This window comes from Dendropsophus ebraccatus, chromosome 1 (assembly GCF_027789765.1).
Source record: "Dendropsophus ebraccatus isolate aDenEbr1 chromosome 1, aDenEbr1.pat, whole genome shotgun sequence".
NCBI classification, from domain to species: Eukaryota; Metazoa; Chordata; class Amphibia; order Anura; family Hylidae; genus Dendropsophus; species Dendropsophus ebraccatus.
In genome coordinates this window covers 219,594,013-219,608,874 of record NC_091454.1, presented here as the reverse complement: position 1 = coordinate 219,608,874, position 14,862 = coordinate 219,594,013, and the positions used below count along the sequence as shown (strand labels likewise).

The 14,862-nt window shown below is 46.0% G+C and overlaps 1 protein-coding gene across 2 annotated transcripts in view; it reads right to left on the bottom strand.

Annotated features, from left to right (window-relative positions):
• Window positions 1-14,862, bottom strand: part of LOC138769970 (sialic acid-binding Ig-like lectin 12) — a 93,866-nt gene that overhangs the window by 74,816 nt on the left and 4,188 nt on the right. The window contains exons 1-2 of one of the 2 annotated variants that reach the window (XM_069948799.1): window positions 12,413-12,471; window positions 10,788-10,945 (exon numbers count right to left, since the gene is read on the bottom strand). The gene's annotated coding sequence lies outside the window, so the exon portion shown is untranslated. Of the gene's footprint in view, window positions 1-10,787; window positions 10,946-12,412; window positions 12,472-14,862 lie in introns of those variants that run through there. The other variant, XM_069948793.1, reaches the window with a different exon arrangement.

The window sequence follows — 14,862 nt, the reverse complement described above, 5'->3', positions numbered from 1 at the left end:
GTAAGGTAGTGATATAGGAAAAGGTTTGGTAGGTAAGGTTAGTGACATAGGAGAAGGGTTTGGTAGGTAAGGATAGTGATATTGGAGAAGGTTTGGTAGGTAAGGATAGTGACATAGGAGGAGGTTTGGTAGGTAAGGATAGTGACATAGGAGAAGGTTTGGTAGGTAAGGATAGTGACATAGGAGAAGGTTTGGTAGGTAAGGATAGTGATATAGGAGAAGGTTTGGTAGGTAAGGATAGTGATATAGGAGAAGGATTGGTAGGTAAGGATAGTGATATAGGAGAAGGTTTGGTAGGTAAGGATAGTGACATAGGAGAAGGATTAGTAGGTAAGGATAGTGATATAGGGAAAGGTTTGGTAGGTAAGGATAGTGGCATAGGAGAAGGTTTGGCAGGTAAGGTTAGTGACATAGGAGAAGGGTTGGTAGGTAAGGATAGTGACATAGGAGAAGGTTTGGTAGGTAAGGATAGTGACATAGGAGAAGGTTTGGTAGGTAAGGATAGTGACATAGGAGAGGGGTTGGTAGGTAAGGATAGTGACATAGGAGAAGGTTTGGTAGGTAAGGATAGTGACATAGGAGAAGGTTTGGTAGGTAAGGATAGTGACATAGGAGAAGGGTTGGTAGGTAAGGATAGTGACATAGGAGAAGGGTTTGGTAGGTAAGGATAGTGATATTGGAGAAGGTTTGGTAGGTAAGGATAGTGACATAGGAGAAGGGTTGGTAGGTAAGGATAGTGACATAGGAGAAGGGTTGGTAGGTAAGGATAGTGATATAGGAGAAGGTTTGGTAGGTAAGGATAGTGATATAGGAGAAGGTTTGGTAGGTAAGGTGGGTAGGTTAGATGAATCAATGTTTCAAACAGAGTCTGACAGTCTGCATTGCAGAACCTTTTTTTTTTTAATTACCTCTTCATCTGTTAGATGTATCAATGTTTTGTGCAGAGTAGTTGGTGGTTAAATTTATCCTGAGTGGGTACAGAACCCATTTTTGACATCCTGCATTGCATAACATTTTTTTTTTAAAATAATCTCTTCATCTGTTAGATGTATCGATGTTTCGTACAGAGGAGTTGGTGGTTAAAGTTATCCTGAGTGGGTAAAAGCCCCCTTTTGTTAGTTTTAGAGGTGAAATACCCCACAGGGCCCTGTACCACTGCACCCCCTATAGCTATGCCACTGTCCTCTTTTCATTTATCCCTTGAAAGAAATGCAGTATTTTAACCCCCCCCCCCCTTTTTTTCCCCTTTCATTCTTAAACCCAAATTTTAGCCTATAGGTTGTTTCATGTTTCCAGTGTACTATTCTGGATGATAATTACAATTTCTCCTATTAAATATAGGTGTCAAAATTAACCCGAACATCTCCCATTGACTTTAATGGGGCTCGAGTTCAAGTTGAACCTTGAACCGAACACCACTACTGTTCGAGGTTCGACTCGAACATTTTACTGTTCGATCATCACTACTTAGGAGAAGGTTTGGTACTAGAGATGAGCGAACCGGGTTCGGGTTTAAATCCATCCGAACCCAAACGTTCTGCATTTGATTAGCGGTGGCTCCTGAACTTGGATAAAGCTCTAAGGTTGTCTGGAAAACATGGATACAGCCAATGACTATATCCATGATTTCCACATAGCCTTAGGGCTTTATCCAACTTCAGCGGATGAACTCGAGCATGTTCGAGGTTCGCTCATCTCTATTAGTGACACAGAAGAAGGGTTGGTAGTAGGGATGAGCGAACTTTTGAAAAGTTCGGTTCGGTTCGATCCCCCGAACTTTCCTGAAGTTCGGGTTCTGACGAACCGAACCGAAAACGAACCTTGCAATAACGGCTGAATAATTGCAGCTACAATAGTGAGAGTGTGATATGGTAGAGTTTCGCGTAGTTGCAGTTGCTATTACAATGAAAAAAGTGGAAAAAATCAAAGTGCAAAAATAGTGGGAAATAATGCCGACTCCTCTAATGGTTAATATATTTAATTAATAGAACACATTTTCGTTGTAATAAAGTCACTTTCGTTGTTCAATAATTTAATTAAAATGATTCCATCGTTGTGCAATTAGATATACTGTTAAAATAAATATATATACAAATAAATGTATATTCATATATATATTTATTTTTTTACAGTATATTTAATTGCACAAGTATGGATTCGTTTAAATTAAATTATTGAACAACGAAACTAATTTTATTACAACGAAAATGTGTTTTATTAATTAAATATTAATTATTACAGGAAACTCTATTAAAGCCGTTAATTTATATTCCCGGTAATAGAGTTTTCTGTAATAATTAATACTTTACTTTAACCCCTTAGGGACCAAGCCTATTTGGACCTTAATGACCAGGCTCATTTTTCAAAATCTGACCTGTCTCACTTTATGCGCTTATAGCTCAGTGATGCTTTAACATATGCTAGCGATTCTGAGATTGTTTTTTTGTAACATATGGCACTTTATATTAGTGGCAAAATTTGGTCACTATCTTTTGTGTTTTTTGTGAAAAACATAAAAATATTTACAAACTTTGAAATTCTCTGCTTCTAAAAAAAGAAAGTCGTATCACATAAATTAGTTACTGTAGGTCACATTAACAATATGTCCTCTTTATTCTGGCATAATTTCATAAACATATTTTACTTTTTTGGGGTGTTACGGGGCTTAGAAATGTATCAGCAAATTACCAATTTTTCATGAAATTTCCAAAACTAATATTTTTAGGGACCAGTTCTTTTTTTAAGTTGATTTAGGAGGCTTGTATACTTGAAACCCCCATAAATGACCCCATTTTGGAAACTACACACCCTAAGGAATTAATTTAGGGGTATAATGAGCATTTTAACTCTACAGGGGCTGGAGGAAAGTATTCACAATTAGGCCGGAAAAAAATTCAAATTTTCAAATAATATGTTTGTTCAGATTAAAGTATCTCATTTCCACAAGCAACAGGAGAGAAAAAACACCCCAAAATTTGTAAAGCAGGTCCTCCTGAGTACAATGGTACCCCATATGGGGGCGTAAACCACTGTATGGGCACACAGCGGGGCACAGAAGGGAAGGAGCGCCAATTAGCATTTTCAGTGCAGATTTTGCTGTACAAGTTTTCAGGCGCCAGGTGCGTTTGCAGTGCCCCTGTAGTGCCAGCAGAGTGAAACCCCCCACAAGTCAGCCCATTTTGGAACGTTAAACCCTCAAAGAATACGTCTTGGGGTGCAGTGAGCATTTTAACCCCAAAGGTATTAGAGGAAAGTATTCAAAATTAGACTGTAAAAATAAAAAACTAGAATTTTTCCAATAATATGTTTGTTTAGTTTGAAATTTCTCAACTTCACAAGGAAAGAGAGAGAAAGCGCACTCCAAAATCTGTAATGCAGGTTCTCCTCAATAGAACGGTACCCTATATGTGGGCATAAACCACTGTATGGGCACACAGCGGGGCTCAGAACGGAAGGAGTGCCAATTAGCATTTGCAGTGCAGATTTTTCTGAAGAAGTTTCCGAGCACCGGGTGCGTTCCCAGAGCCCCTGTAGTGTCCGCAGAAGAGAAACCCCCCAAAAGTCACCCCATTTTGGAAAGAGCACCCCTCAAAGAAGTCATCTTGGGGTGCAGTGAGCATTTTGACCCCACAGGTATTAGAGGAAAGGATTCAAAATTAGAAAGTAAAAATGAAAAAAAAAAATGATTTTTTTCAATAATTTTATAATTTTTAATAATTTTAATAATAATAATAAGTTTAGTTTGAAATTTCTCAATTTTATGAGAAACAGGAAAGAAAATGCACCACAAAATGTGTAAAGCAGGTTCTCCTGAGTACAACAGTACCCCATATGTGGGCATAAACCACTGTATGGGCACACAGCAGGGCTCAGAAGGGAAGGAGCGTCATTTTGCTGGTGCAAAACCGCAGCTAGTATCGGTTATTAGAATAGCGCAGGTGCTAATTTTTTTTAATGAGATTACAGGTAATCTGGGGTGGTGACGGGCAACCTGGGAGTGTTTACTTGCTATCTGCGGTGGTGACAGGCAATTTGGGGTGGTACGAGCAGTCTGTGGCAATCTGGGGTGTTTATGGGCAATCTGGGGGTGTTTACTGGCTATCTGGGTTGGTTACGGGCAATCTGGGGGGGTTATGGGCAATCTGGGGGTGTTTACTGGCTATCTGGGGGTGTTTACTGGCTATCTAGGGTGGTAACGGACAATCTGGGGGTGTTTACCGACTATCTAGGGGTGTTTACTGCCTATATGGGGTGGTAACGGACAATCTGGGGTGTTTACTGGCTATCGGGGTTGGTGACGGGCAATCTGGGGGGGGGGGTCACAGGCAAACTGGGGTGGTGATGGTCAATCTGGGGGAGGAGTGACAGGCAATCTGGGGTGGTTACGGGCAATCTGTAGTGGTTATGGATATCCTGTGGCAATATGGGGTTGTTACAGGCAATCTGGGGGTGTTTACTGGCTATCTGGGGTGGTTACTGGTAATCTGAGCGGTTACAGGTAAACTGGAGTGGTTATGAATAATCTGGGGTGGTTACAGGTAATCTAGGGTGGTTACAGGTAATGCGGGGTGGTTACAGGTAATCTGGCGTGGTTACAGGTAATGCGGAGTGGTTACAGGTAATCTGGGGTGGTTACAGGTAATCTGGGGTGGTTACAGGTAATGCGAGGTGGTTACAGGTAATCCGGGGCACTTGACTTTTTATCCTGTTACCAATGATTTTTGGTGACGGGACAAAAAGTGCCGGCAGCATTTGGAACAAGTGATCAGTTGTATATAGTATATACCGCTGATCACTTGTACCAGGACCACATCGGCTAGACCCTGATCATTGCCCCATGCTCTCCGCCACCTCTGGTAGTGTAGAGAATGAGAGTTTGATCTTTTTTTAAGAGTACAAACACACTTGCTGTTTCCGCAGCGAGTTTCTGGCTGCGTATTCGCAGTGAGACTCGCTGAGTCTCGCTCGGCCATGTGTACTCAATGGCAGACAAACTCGCAGCAGGGATGTACATCCCTGCTCCGAGTTTGTCCGCAGCTCGCCCTGTTAACTCCCCAGCCGCCGGAGACTATACACCAGCTAATCCCGGCTAAGGGGGTCCCGACGTCTTCACGGCCCGTTCAGCCAATCAGTGCTGCGGTGGGGTTAGCTGAGCCACTGATTGGCTGAGCGGGACGTGCCGGGAATCAGCGAAGGACCAGATGATGTATAGTCGAAACCAGGGGATTTTTAGTCTCCGGCGGTCGGGGGGTTAACGGGTCGGCCTTTGGATAAACTCGCAGCAGGGATGTACATCCCTGCTGCGAGTTTGTCTGCCATTGAGTACACAGGGCCGGGATCCTCAGCGAGAAACTCGCTGCCGATGCGGCAAGTGTGTTTGTACCCTAAGGAATTAATCACTGTGAACACTAAGGTTATTCCAGGGGGGACGGGGGGGGGGGGACATGTATTCATCTCCTCTCACTGTGGATTAACCAGATGGAGATGAAAGCGTTCAGCTGTGCTGGCAATGCCCGTTACCGGTGGCCGCCGTTAAACTGGTAATAACTGCGATCGTCGGTGCGGGGACTGGCCGGGACTGAGCCCACACTCTGCCCCAACTTCTCAGCGACCTCCGATAGCTGAGAGGGTCACTACGGTCACGACGATACCACATTTGTATATGTTTTTTTAACTATTATCACTTGGCACAATAGAAACTATCTTCCTAGCAAAAACCCACAAAAACTGTCGCCATATTGCAAGATCCATAGCATTCTTATCTTTTGCGCTACAGAGCTGGTTTTGGGCTTATTTTTTTGCGGGAAGATCTGTAGTTTCTATTGATACCAAGTTTTATATGTATATGACTTTTTGATCTCTTTTATGACGTATTTTCTAAAGTGGATTGATAAAATACAGCTATTATGGTACTTTTTTTTATTTATTTTTTTACAGCGTGTGTCGTGCAATATAATTATTGATATCGTTTTATAGATTGGGTCGTTACGGACGTAGCGATACCAAATATGTATAGGATTTGGGTTTTTGATCACTTTTATGTAATGTTTTATAGTGTATGGGGAATGTAATGCATTTTTATTATGGGGGAGGGGGGGCTAGGGGGGATTGTGTTTGGTGCACTTTTTTTTACTTTTTTACACTAGTGTACATTACTGTTCACTAGTGTAAGACTTTGATCACATTATACAATACACTGTACTACTTCTGCAGTACAGTGTATTGTGTGATGTGACCATCCTGCTGACAGGCACTAGCACAGCCACCCCTGTCAGCAGGATGGCTTATCCATGGTAAGCCCGGGGGCCTAATGAAGTTACCATGGAGATGTCGGGGGGACCGGACGGGGCCGTGGGACCTCCAATCACGTAAGTGGACCTGCGGCGCCGTCCGGTAAACACCGGAACCCGTTGGATGCCGCTGTCATGCTTTGACAGCGGCATTTAACGGGTTAAACTGTCCGGAGCGGAGAATCCTCCAGTTACAAGAGGGGGTCAGCTGTCACACTGACCACGGATCCCCCGCACTGCTGTCGCCGCCGGGCGGCAGTTCGTTCCGATGCGTACGCCGTTAAAAGGCGTACGTATCGGAGTAGAGCCCATTAGTGGCCGCCGTGAAAAGGCAGCACGGCAGTCACTAAGGGGTTAATTAAAACATCAAATGTTTCTTCTATTTATTTTATCACAATAGCATTATTAGAAGAAACATTTTGAATCATATGTGCGCTCAGCTGATTGGCTGATCGGCTGAGCGCACATATAATTAGCGGGTCCGCAGTACAGCGACTTCATTGTGCTGCGGACCAGCGAAGAGGACACATCGGGTGAGTATACAGCTCTCCCCACCCCCTCCCCAGCACTGCACCCCTCCCAGCAAGGAAGGGGGGGTCACTTAACCCCTTCCTTGCTGGGATGGGTGCAGTCTGACATCAGTCTGGCCCCCCGGGGGTTAAGGGGGATACAATACATCCTCCCTTAACCTCTTGGGGGCCAGACTGTAAGCAGCGATCTGTAAAGATGCTGCATACTGTAAGGAGCACAACACCGCTCACAATGATGGGTGTTGTGCTCCTGTTTGTGTTTTTTGTGTGTTTCTCCCTTTTTGTTTTTCAGATATCGGTATCCTGGGGATTACGTCGGATTCCATGGATTACGATGATGACCAGCGGTTGTTTGGTGTTTTTTTTTAATAAAATGGTCAATGAGGGGTGTGGGGTTGTTTTTATTTGAATAAAAAAAAATTCACCCGTGTCTTGTCTTTATTTCTTTACTTTATAGACTTAGTAGTGGAAGCCGTCTAATAGACGGAATCCATTACTAAGTCGGGGCCTAGTGTTAGCCGGTATAAAATGGCTAACACTAACCCCCCCCCCCATTATTACCCCAGTACCCAATGCCACCAGGGGTACTGGGAAGAGCCGGGTGCCAGTGGTCCCGGAGCGTCAAAATTGGCGCTCCTGGACCGGGCGGCAGCAGGCTGGTAAGATTTAGGCTGGGGAGGGCCTAAACCAATGGCTCTTCCCACCCTGGTGTTACCAGGCTGCTGTTGCTTGGTTTTTAACCCGGATGGTTATGAAAATAGGGGGAACCCTACTCATTTTTTTTTTAAATAAATAAATAATTTAAAAAAACCGCATAGGGTCCCCCCTATTTTTATAACCAGACGGGTTAAAAACCAAGCGAAAGCAGCCTGGTAACACCAGGGTGGGAAGAGCCATTGGTTTAGGCCCTCCCCATCTAAATCTTACCAGCCTGCTGCCGCCCCAGTCCTGGAGCGCCAATTTTGACCACTGGCACCCGGCTCTTCCCAGTACCCCTGGTGGCATTGGGTACTGGAGTAATAATGGGGGGTTAGTATTAGCCATTTTATACCGGCTAACACTAGGCCCCGACTTAGTAATGGATTCCGTCTATTAGACGGCTTCCACTACTAAGTCTATAAAGTAAAGAAATAAAGACAAGACACAAGTGAAATTTTTTTTTTATTCAAATAAAAACACCCCCACACCCCTCATTGACCATTTTATTTTAAAAAATCCAAACAACCGCTGGTCATCGTCGTAGTCCACCGAATGTGAGGCCATTGTTCAAACACCTCATTGTCTGCCTCCAGCACCTTACTTTGTCATCACAACCTAACACTCCCTATGTGGTTTACCGATGCTGGCAAGCCCCCCACTGTCAGGCTGTTCTGCAGTTGCGCAGCCTGGATGAACGCAACCACACCGGGCAGGAAATGCTTCAGTCAGTGGAGGACAAAAGTGGCTAACCTCTCAACATCTGCAGGTGGGCACTGTAGTGACAGACAACGGGAGGGACATTGTGTCAGCTTTGCAGCAAGGTAGGCTGACACACACGTTCTGTGCATGGCTCTTGGGCTAAAGCTACTAGTGCAAAGGTTCCTATGCTCCTACAAAGGACTTGAAGTTGCTGCTGGAGACGTCCAGGAAGCTTTGCACCCACATCAGCCACTCCTACATGGCACGTAACTCCCTCTGCCAGATGCAACGCCATTGGACAACGGTAGAATTCCACATGTTGGACCAGCTGTATGTACCGACATTAGTTGTTAGGACTCGGGCCATGCGTTCGGCTTGGCGTCCATAGCAACCAGAATGCTTATGTTTTTGCTATACTCTGCTGCTCCGGGTTGTAGCAGTGTCCAGTGTTGCACTCCACCTGCTAATTAGCACTAGGTGTTTGCGATCACAGTGATTTGACTGAAAACTGACTCTCCCAACTAGCTGTATCTGGGCTGGGACTTCTAGTCCTATAAGTCTTTCACTTTGTCTCAAGTTCTCTGCCTGTGATAGCGCCTAGTTCCTAGTGCCTTGACCTACTGTAGCTTTACCTGACTTTGTGTTTTCTGTGAATTCTGACCTTTGGCTTTTGTAACCTCCACCCCTCTTCTGGATTCTGATTTTGTACTTTAGCTTCCCGTATGTTCCCGACCACTGACCCTTCCCATTATTGTGTTTGTATCATCTTTGTTTTGTGTTTCCACCTACTGTAGAATAGGGAGTGCCGCCCAGTTGCCCACTGCCGCCTAGTGCAGAGTGCGGCGTGTAGGTAGGGACAGCTGGTCAAGCCTTACCATATATGTTCCACTACTAGGTTCTGATGTCCCTATAGATCGTTCACTGCCGTCTCCTGCATATTGGGCATGCTGACAGCTGGATAAATCTCCTCACTACTATTAGCAGTACAGGAGCCTTGTTCCTGCCGCTCCTTCTCTTCAACAGCTTCTCTTCCCTCCGGGACCGCCCCTTTTGAACTCCGTGCTGGCGGTAATGGGATTCCCCTACCGGCCGTGCTTATCTATTGCCGAACACTGTTAACTAAGAGGAGGCGGCTACTGGCCCCACGGCGTACATTATCAGGTCGGCCACTGTTTTTCTATATGTATTACATCCTTCAGCCATGAACACACTATGTATAACACCGGCCGTTCTGTGACCCAGCCGGATCACTGAACGGCCGGTGTTACTGAAGATCATCCCGGCCGGTACTGCAGTACCGGATGGATGATCTTCATTTCTGCTGATATTCGGATGCAGGTGCACCCGTGTGTTCCAATATCCGTATTCACTGCTGCACACAATGGAGCGGCCGTGATTTATACAAAACATACGTTGTGTGAACATGGCCTTATTTTGTAGATAATTATCCGGCGTCTGATATCTGTATCTGAAAAGCATTACCTTTTGTCTAATCTACTAAATCACATATTTATGTGTTGAAATGTGTTTATCTTTCCCTCATGTACCCAACCCCCACCCCCTCCCACCCCAGCGGGCGTGGTTTTCTGTGTCTTTTAAAGAGGTTATCCAGCGCTACAAAACATGTCCACTTTCTTTCAGAGACAGCACCGCTTTTGTCTCCAGTTTGGGAGGAGTTTTGCAATTCAGTTCCATTGAAGTGAATGGAGCTTAATTGCAAACTGCACCTGAACTGGAGATAAGAGCGGTGCTGTCTCTGAAAGAAAGTGGACATGTTTTTGTAGCACTGGATAAAACCTTTAAATCCTATTACTCAACAGCCTGTTATAAACGCATGTTCTGAGGAAGGGAGTATGCTCTCCCGAAACATGTGCGATTGGCGATGAAGTGCTTTTATCCTTTTCACACATCTTAAGAATTGTCCTGCTTCCGGTATAACACTGGTCCACAAACACCTCCACTTTTTTCTTTTTTACCTTTCAAGGCTGTAAATAAATACATGTATACAGACCAATTGTCTGTGTCGATTCTTGGATATGGGCTATTTTGTGGAAAACAGAAATCAGGTATTGGGGCTGCTCGTGGCTATAAGGTTATGGATGCTTGGGTTTATGATGTTTGATGTATTATTGGAATAATTTGGAAGTGGGTACTAGAGAGGTATTAGTAAGAGACTTCCCAATGGGGTGCAGGTGGACAAACATAAAGGACGGGGGGTGATTGGGGGGCAGGGGGATATGCCGGGTGGGTGGGACAAAGTGGTAGATAAGTGTTGAGCCAGGTGCCCTGACATGGGGGGTTTGTGGATTAAGTGACTATTATTCAGGTGAGCCCATAGGTGTCCCCCCCCCCCCCCTCCCCCCTCAATTTTTATTTATGAGCTTTAATGGGGACAGGGGCCAAAAATGACAAACTATGTAAAGTGCTGCAGAATCAGTTGGCGCCATACAAATATGATCCCAGCTCTATATGATTGATGGACAAGGTTTAGCCTATATATACTATATTCACTTAGCTTTTTTTCCCCTATAGGTTTTCAAGAATCAGTTGAACGTTCACCATTACTCACGGTTATAATCTCCTTGGCAGTAAAGAACCTCATCTTCCTGGCTCTGGGGGTCTCGGCTCTCTTATATCTGCAGAAAAAATCTTCAATCCGAAGAGGAACGTTATGTGAACCTCCAAACACGTCACACATAACTGCCCATAAATCATGGATCCCATGTCCTGTGTTAGAACAAGGAATTTCCTATAGAATTATACAATGTAGTATGATAGATTTATAAAGGTACTATATACAGTATAATAGGCCACCCCCATCCATATCCTCTGTTAGGGCATAGGGAGAACATACAGCCATGCTGGGGGGCACAGCTAAAGGTTCACTCGTCCCAGTGAAAATGCTTTTATATATATATATATATATATATATATATATATATATATATATATATATATATATATTGGAGAGTGCTTATCTATAAACTCTTATCTATGTACCTCTCCATATATATATATATATATATATATATATATATTTTTTTTTTTTTTTTTTTTTTTATGGTGAAGTGAGCTGTCTCTAGAGAAGAGGTTAAGCCAGAATCAGTGGGGAGCTAAGTACAGGCAGGCCCCTGTATACTTATGTACCTGTGCGGCCCCTGTTTACTTATGTACCTGTGCGGCCCCTGTAGTGTTATGTACCTGTGCAGCCCCTGTATACTTATGCACCTGTACGGCCCCTTGGTCTTATGTACCTGTGCGGCCCTTGTAGTCTTATGCATCTGTGCGGCCCCTGTAGTCTTATGCATCTGTGCGGCTCCTGTAGTCTTATGTACCTGTGTGGCCCCTTTAGTCTTGTGTACCTGTGCGCCCCTGTAGTCTTATGTACCTGTGCGCCCCTGTAGTGTTATGTATCAGTGTGGCCCCTGTAGTCTTATGCATCTGTGCGGCCCTTGTAGTGTTATGTATCAGTGTGGCCCCTGTAGTCTTATGCATCTGTGTGGCCCCTGTAGTCTTATGTACCTGTGCGGCCCTTGTAGTGTTATGTATCAGTGTGGCCCCTGTAGTCTTATGCATCTGTGCGGCCCCTGTAGTCTTATGTACCTGTGCGGCCCTTGTAGTCTTATGTACCTGTGCGGCCCCTGTAGACTTATGTACCTGTGCGGCCCCTGTAGTCTTATGTACCTGTGCGGTCCTTGTAGTCTTATGTACCTGTGCGGCCCCTGTAGTGTTATGTACCTGTGCGGTCCTTGTAGTCTTATGTACCTGTGTGGCCCTTGTAGTCTTATGTACCTGTGTGGCCCCTTTAGTCTTGTGTACCTGTGAGACCCCTGTAGTGTTATGTACCTGTGTGGCCCTTGTAGTCTTATGTACCTGTGCGGCCCTTGTAGTCTTATGTACCTGTGTGGCCCCTTTAGTCTTGTGTACCTGTGCGCCCCTGTAGTCTAATGTACCTGTGCGGCCCCTGTAGCCTTATGAACCTGTGCGCCCCTGTAGTCTTATGTACCTGTGCGGCCCCTGTAATCTTATGTACCTGTGTGGCCCCTGTAGTCTTATGTACCTGTACGGCCCCTGTAATCTTATGTACCTGTGTGGCCCCTGTAGTCTTATGTACCTGTGCGGCCCCTGTAGTGTTATGTACCTGTGCAGCCCCTGTAGCCTTATGAACCTGTGCGCCCCTGTAGTCTTATGTACCTGTGCAGCCCCTGTAGTCTCATGTATCTGTGCGGCCCCTGTAGTCTTATGTACCTGTGTGGCCCTTGTAGTCTTATGCATCTGTGCGGCCCCTGTAGTCTTATGTACCTGTGTGGCCCCTGTAGTCTTATGTACCTGTGTGGCCCCTGTAGTGTTATGTACCTGTGCGGCCCCTGTAGTGTTATGCTAAGGGCCCCCCCATATTATTGGGGGGACACACGGAATTGCGGCCCCCCCCCCCTTTTTATATAAGGTTATACTGTAGGGCAGACTTGGTCTGTCCCGTTGTTTGTGTTTCCCCCCCCCCTATTTCTCTCTTCACAGGTGGTCCGGCCCAATTCTAGAAGCTTCTGCTGAACAGCTGTTACTATCAGCTGATTGGATCAACGGTCGAGCGGGAAAATGAACAGGAGAGATATCAGCTGTGATTGGCCGTTTAAAAAAAGTGCGGGAGATTCGTTTTGCATTTAAGCAGGGACACAGCGCTGGGAGCTCAGTCGGCGCTGATCCCTGGATGAAGAAGCTACCTGCGGAGGAAGGCTGAAGAAGACTGGGAGCGGAAAAGCGGCGGTGATCCTCGGCGGCATCCAGGAGAAGAAGGAGCGGCGGCCGGGAAGAAGAACCAGGGTGCCGGCGGCGAGGTCAAGCTGTCCTGAGACGTCGCGCGGAGGTTCCGAAGGTCTTCGAGAGCAGCGGCGGCGGAGTTGTCAGCGGCAGCAGCAGCGGCGGTGTCCATCCGAGTCGGCAGGAGTGTGAAGACCGGAAAGAAGCGGCGTCATCCGGAAGCCCCGCCCACCCACATCCGGTTCCGGTCCGGCGGCAAGATGGAAGAGCTGCTTTCCGCTCTGATTAGGAAGGCGGAGAGCTCCGGTGGTGAGGCCTGGTTGCGGCGGTGCCTGGAGGTAGCTCCAGAGGAAGAAGATAGTGCCCCCACACGGGTAAGATGCCGCATCCTGCCCCCTAGATCGACCGAACAGACGGCTGCAGCGATGGAAGAAGAGGCGGACCGGAGTGAGCTGCAGAAGGGGGAAAGGTCGGCAAAGCGGAGGCGGCGCGGTAAAAGAGCTAACCAAGCCCTGCCTCCGTCGGCCAACCCTGGAAGCAGCCGCTCAGGTAGCCGGGATGTCGGTGAGCGGCCACAGGAAGGGGAATTTAGTGGTGCTGCAGAAGGAGAAGCCGACAGAGAGCGCTACAGCAGACGCTCTAGGGGGCATTCCAGCCATTCCAGCAGGCATTCCAGTCATCACTCCACCAGGCATTCCGGGCACTCCGCACCCCCTGCCAGGCACTATCCCACCGTTGAGCCTCCATCTCCTACAGCTCCAGTGGCTACACCGCAGCGATCGGGAGGACCTTCTGCATCAGCTGTGGGTGAGTTGGCAGCTAACCCTGCCGTCCCAGATTTGAATGTTCTGATGTCTAATCCTGCAGTTAAGCAATTTTGTGGTTTATTGGCACAGGGGGCTGTGGTTAAGCCTCCTTTGGCCAATGTTTGGGATAATTCGGTAATGCCCACCTTGTATCCTGAGCGCTCTGTGCCTCCATGTTTGGAGAAAGGTTCTGGTATTTCCGAAATATGTGCAAAAGAGGCTCTGACTTGTGAAATTTCTCCTTTGGGCTATCATTTAAGTAATGGGATGAAGGAGAAAATATGGAAAAAAGAGTTTATTGATGTTCTGTCATTGCTCCCTTCGGTTAAAGAGCCTATGATTAAAGTTGATAAAAAAGAGGATAAGGAGGATGACCGTAAAAAAGTGCCCAGATCTATTTTTAATTGGATTCAAGGTTTTTGCATTTATTCTGCTGTTCTTGGTGAAAGGCACCCTGAGTTGTGTTCAGCATTATTCCAGCACCTGGATAGTATATTGGAAGCGTATAGACATTTCGGTGGCATGGGATGGTTTTCCTATGACGAAATGTTTCGGCAAAAATTAGCAGTTCACTCTAATATGCGTTTTGGTGCAAAGGATGTTGGTTTATGGCTGAATTTAATGCTACCTCAAAAAGGAAGTATGCCTAAACAACCTATGGGTAATTTTCGCAGAGGTGGATTTTGTTTTGCATACAACGAGGGCCAGTGTAAATGGTCAGCCAGCTGTAAATATCGCCATGAATGCTCCCACTGTGGAGGACAACACCCCATGTCTCGCTGTTTTAAGAAAGCAGCCCAGGCGGCTCAGCAGCCCACCACTAGAGAGGCTGTGGTTAAAAGCGTCGACGCCAGTGAAGCTACAAAACATGTCCCCTTGGCTAGAAGCCTACCCAGACAAACAGAAGGCTGACCTAATTTACAATGGTTTTACGTATGGTTTTAATGTACCGGAATATACTGGTTCAGGTTGCGTGATTGTTGATAATTTAAAATCTGTACAGCTTTACAAGGATATTGTGAGAGAGAAAATTCTTAAGGAGGTGAGAGAAGGGAGGGTGGCAGGCCCGTTCCCTGTCCC